Raw genomic sequence first — 6,000 nt, 5'->3', positions numbered from 1 at the left:
CGCCGCTGGTTAGGCCAGCCATTATTGCCCAGTTACCCTTCAGAAGGTGGTGGTGAGCTGTTTTCTTGAACTTCTGCAGTCACTGAGGTGTAGGTACACCCACTGTGTTGTTAGGGAGGGAGTTCCAGGATGTTGCCCCAGCGACAGTGAAGGAACGGCGATTTATTTCCAAGTCAGGGTGGTGAGTGGCTTGGAGGGGAACCTCCAGGTGGTGGGGTTACCAGGTATCTGCTGCCCTGTCCTTCCAGATGGTAGTGGTTGTGGGTTTTGAAGGCGCCGCCTAAAGAACCTTGAAGAACCTTTGGGGCAGCACGGTAGCATGGTGGTTAGCATAAATGCTTCACAGCTCCAGGGTCCCAGGTTCGATTCCCGGCTGGGTCACTGTCTGTGCGGAGCCTGCACGTCCTCCCCGTGTGTGCGTGGGTTTCCTCCGGGTGCTCCGGTTTCCTCCCACAGTCCAAAGATGTGCGGGTTAGGTGGATTGGCCATGCTAAATTGCCCGTAGTGTCCTAAAAAGTAAGGTTAAGGGGAGGTTGTTGGGTTGCGGATATAGGGTGGATACGTGGGTTTGAGTAGGGTGATCATTGATCGGCACAACATCGAGGGCCGAAGGGCCTGTTCTGTGCTGTACTGTTCTATGTTCTATGTTCTAGTTCCTGCAATGCACCTTGTAGACGGTACACACGACTGCCACTGCTTGTCAGTGGTGGAGGGATTGAATGTTTGTGGAAGGCGTAGCAATCAAGTGGGCTCGCTTTGTCCTGGATGGTGTTGAGCTTCTTGAGTGTTGTTGGAGCTGCACTCAGCCAGGTAAGCCGGGAGTGTTCGATTACACTCCTGGCTTGTGCCTTGTAGATGGTGGACAGGCTTTGGGGAATCAGAATATGTGTTACTCGCTGGAGGATTCCTAGCCTTTGACCTGTTCTAGTAGCCACAGTATTAATATGGCGAATCCAGTTCAGTTTCTCATGAATGTTGATTGTGGTGGGCTCCTCCATCATTGAGGATGATTCCCATTTGTGGAGCCTCCTCCTCCAGCGTCCACCAGCTCTCGTGACTGAATGTGGCAGGTCCTCAGAGCTTAGATCTGATGCATTCATTGTGGAATCTGATGCATTTGTTCTAGAATTACTCAGTCTATTACTTGCTGCTTATGCTGTTTGGTGTTGCTCCTGGCATGCTTTTCTGCACTCCTCATTAAAATCTAACACGGTTCCCTTTCCCTTCTAGACCCAATAGTTATCTTTAAAAAGGAATCTAGTTAACCAGACTTTCTTGATAGACCAAATTTATTAACTACTAAAAAGGTAAGGAGAAAAATGGTAAAACAGATGCATCTACATTCATATGAATTAGAAGTAAGAGCTGAGTCCAGTATTAAGTAAATATAAATAAAGGTTATGTGGAACAGTCCTTGACTTGCGAGGAGTAGATGATGGAGCATTGCAGCCGTTACAAATCGATTCCAGTACAGTTGACTTCTGCAGCCAAATAATTGATTCTTCGATTTCGGTGTCCTGTGGTTTGGTGGAAAGATTTCAGTTCTCTTTCCAGCTGCGACTCTTTTTTTGCTGGTTGGTTGGCTTCCACAGTCAGAAAGAGAGTTTTGAGATATTCCTGCAATAGATGGCTACTTTCCTTTTTGTAGGACTTTGCTTTTGTTACTGTATTACATACCTAGAGTACAGAAAAATTTCCAGCTGTTTACCCTCACAGTATGCACAGACTGACAGATAGATGCAGGCAAGCATTGGGGCAGCTCTTTCAGCTAGTTTTTTACCCCCTTATCTGTATATTCCAAGCAAAAATTGGGATACACTAGTCCGTCAAGGTTAGCAGTGTAGCTTCACAGCGCCAGGGTCCCAGGTTCGATTCCCATTTGGTTCACTGTCTGTGCAGAGTCTGCATGTTCTCCCCGTGTCTGTGTGGGTTTCCTCCAGGTGCTCCGGTTTCCTCCCACATGTTCCAAAAGACGTGCTTGTTAGGTGAATTGGACATTCTGAATTCTCCTTCTGCTTGCCCGAACATGTGCCGGAATGTGAAGACTAGGGGCATTTCACAGTAACTTGAATGAAAATGAAAATCGCTTATTGTCACGAATAGGCTTCAATGAATTTACTGTGAAAAGCCCCTAGTCGCCACATTCCGGCGCCTGTCCGGGGAGGCTGATACAGGAATCAAACCGTGCTGCTGGCCTGCTTGGTCTGCTTTAAAAGCCAGCGATTTAGCCCAGTGAGCTAAATCAGCCCCAATCACTTCATTGCAGTGTTAATGTAAGCCTACTTGTGATAATAATAAAGATTATTATTATTACCGGAGATGGTAGTCAGTCTTTGGATGCTTTTAGAAGTACCCAGTCTGGAAACGGTGATGGGTTCCATTGTCCCTGAGAGACTCAGCAACCATTCCTGTTGGTGACTAACTGCACATTCTCAGCCATCTTCAGGGTTTGTGTCCATTTTAAAACATAAAAAATCAAGTCTTTCCAGAGTCCAATATTGCCGTGTGCAATTCAATTTTCTTTCTCCATCATCATAACTGATTGTTTGAACTTGGTGATGGTGAATCTTGCCTGGTATTCATCTGCATCGAAATCAAGATCTACTCCAGAATGTCTAGGTTAATTAGTCCTGTTAAAGTGTCACGTCCTAACACATTAGCCTTTCTTTCTCTTTCGAATGTTGAACGATCTGCTTTGCATTTCCACCATTCTGGGTTTTTAACAAGAGACTTGGATTATGAGAAGCCAACGGGCACAAGTCACTGCCAAGCAGCAGTTGCTAAGTGGAGATTTCGGCCTAGGGGTGGGCGGGGGGGGGGGGGGGCAAGTGATCCTGGTACATTTTTTGATCTTTGCGTTGCTTTGCATTGTGGACCAGCTTCTTTGCTGCTCTTCTCATTTTAAGAAACATTCAGTTACTCAGCGTCAGTGTCAATCCCATTTCGTGAGAGAATATAAAATGTTCCTGCCTTGCTATATTTGATTAAATAGAGTAACGATGAGCATTCAGCGGCAGCGGCGATCTGAGTACTTGCTGTTCTTTGATGCTTTGGATCAAAGTCAAAGGTGCACATTGTTGTGAAAAGTAACGGTAGAACATGTTTGGCAGATCCCAGTCTGACAGCCAAACAATGCTAGGACTGACCTAGGGGCCACCTCACACACAACTATAGGTTTGAATTGGCTGTGATATAAATCCAGTCTGGCATGAAGCCACGGGCCCCTTTTGTCAATTTGACTTCCTGGAATGGTTTTTAATATTGAGATATAGAAGGTGACTGTCTGCGTGGTAGGTTGCACATTCTCCCCGTGTCTGCATGGGTTTCCTCCAGGTGCTGCACTTTCCTCCCACTGTCCAAAGCTGTGGAGGTTAGATTGGATTAGTATGCTAAATGTTCCCTTAGTGTCCAAAAGGTGAGATGGGGTTATGGGGATAGTGTGGGGGAGTGAGCCTTGGTCGGGTGCTCGTTCAGAGATTCGGTGTAGACATGAAGGGCCGAATGGCCTCCTTCTGCGTTGTAGGAATTGTATGATTCTATGATGATCCCAGCCATGTACCCAGCATTAGAGGGGAGGAGCTGTATCGGAGACCCAGCTTCAGTGTTACCGCACCTGGATGCCTGAACCAAACCAATATGCTTTATAACAAGGGCTGGTTTAGCACAGGGCTAAATCACTGGCTTTGAAAGCAGACCAAGGCAGGCCAGAAGCACGGTTCAATTCCCGTACCAGCCTCCCCGGACAGGCGCCGGAATGTGGCGACTAGGGGCTTTTCACAGTAATTTAATTTGAAGCCTACTTGTGACAATAAGCGATTTTCATTTCAAGAGGCAGCTCTCTATGCATCACAGCCAATAGATCTCCCCTGGGAAAATAGGGCAGACTAAATAGCAATTTTTAGCACATAGTACATGCAGTTGCCACATCATTAAAGTTCTTGTCTGCAAATGATTAAAATAAAATCAAAAATTATGGGAAGTGTAATGACCTCCAATTAGCATTATTGGTTGGCCAATTGGAGTATGAGCTCCCTCAACGATAGCTCATTGAGGGAGCCCATATAAGCACCTGTGTAGGCTTTGTGATCCAGTCTTAAGTTGACTGGAATGTTAGCAGCACTGTTTGGAGCTGCTCTTGTATCTAGTTATTGGAAATAAATATTGGTGTGGTGATGGGACTCCTGCCTCCTGTGGATTATTACAGTGGCGACGAGGTAAACTAAGAATCTTGCGGAGACCAGCTGCCGCACTCGGAGGGTAAGCCTTGCTAATTCAAAAATGCCGTTTTTGGGAGGTTAGATGCATTCGACCTGACTATTGAGGACTGGTCCCAGTATGTGGAGAGAATGTGTTACTTCTTCTGGGCCAATGATATAATTACGGACAAAAGGAGACGGGTTATCCTGCTGTAGGCGTGCGGACCCTCAGCTTTTGCCATTATACGTAGTCTAACTTATCCCGATGCGCCGGACACGAATTCTTTCTAAGAATTAACATAATTGGTGAAAGAGCACTACGACCCAAAACCACCCCTCATTTTGCGTAGGTACAGATACTACACAGCGAAGCGGGAAGACAGGGAGTCAGTCACAAATTTCTTGACCCGCCTGAGAAGGCTGGCGGAAAAATGTGAGTTTGGCCCGACGCTAAATGAAATGCTTCGGGACCGGTTAGTGTGTGGTATAAATGACCTCACAATATAGAAACGCCTGTTGGCGGAAACGCAGCTAGACTGCAGGCAGGTGTTACAGCTCGCACTGTCCCTAGAAAAGGCAGCAAGTGGGGCGCAGGAACTACAGGGCACGCCAATGGAGGTAGATACCTGTGAGAGGGACTACCACAACGGGTCCTGCTACCAGATAGCCGCTCTCAGGAAAAGTCGGAGGAATAGAGGGCCAAAGGAAAACCCCAGAACTGCCCCCAAGTCTGCCAGGACTAACTGGAGACAGAGGGAAGTACCGGCTGAGGCTCCCCCAACAGAGAAGGACCGTTTTTGGCACCAGACAGAGTGGGGTAACAGCGACAGAAACCCTAGAAGGAAGAGGCAAAAGAGGAATAGCAGGTGGGGACGCAGGGAAGTATACAACCTAGACGCCCCATCCTCGTCCGAAGGGGAACAATTATATAATATTGCGATGGTGAAAGCAGAACCTATTAAGATTACCCCACGGGTGAACGGGCGGCCGACAATAATGGAAATAGACACGGGTGCGGCCATATCAGTAATGGGAGTGGCAGCATTCAAAAAAATCAAAGAAGGACTCCAGCCACTAACCCTAACAAAAACATCGACAAAACTTAAAACCTACACGGGGGAACCCCTGGAAATTCTAGGCACGACTCATGTACCCTTGGAATATGAGAAACAATTGCTCAGATTACCGTTGATGATAGTAGAGGGCTCCGGACCGAGCTTAATTGGACGGAACTGGCTGAAAGACCTAAAATTAGATTGGATGAAAATTTTCCAGAGTGGAAGCGGGCAGTTGAGTGGAGTACTCCAAAAATACCCGGAGGTTTTCCAAGAAGGTTTGGGGGAAATCATAGGCGCCAAAGCAACTTTGCACGTGGAGCCAGAAGCCCTTCTGAAATTTTGTAAGGCCAGGGTGGTACCTTTCGCGTTAAGGAAGAAAGTAGAGGTCGAAATAGAAAGGCGCGACGGCATTATCAGACCAGTACAATTCTTGGAACGGGCAGCGCCAGTGGTACCAATTTTGAAGCCAGACAGCTCGACATGTCTCTGGAGATTTCAAACAGACGGTAAACAAATATGCACTGCTGGACAAATACCCGATCCCGAAAATAGACGACCTATATGCCAAATTGGCAGGTGGGCTTTTGTTCACGAAACTGGACATGAGCCACACCTACCTGCAGTTAAAACTGGACAAGGACTCCCAGAAGTTCGCTACGATTAACACCCTGAAGGGCCTTTTTCGTTATACTAGGCTACCTTTCGGAGTGTCATCCGCCAGCGCTATATTCCAGCGTACGATGGAA

The sequence above is a fragment of the Scyliorhinus canicula genome, chromosome 18 (assembly GCF_902713615.1).
Source record: "Scyliorhinus canicula chromosome 18, sScyCan1.1, whole genome shotgun sequence".
Taxonomy (NCBI): domain Eukaryota; kingdom Metazoa; phylum Chordata; class Chondrichthyes; order Carcharhiniformes; family Scyliorhinidae; genus Scyliorhinus; species Scyliorhinus canicula.
Note: the sequence above shows the minus strand (reverse complement) of the source record.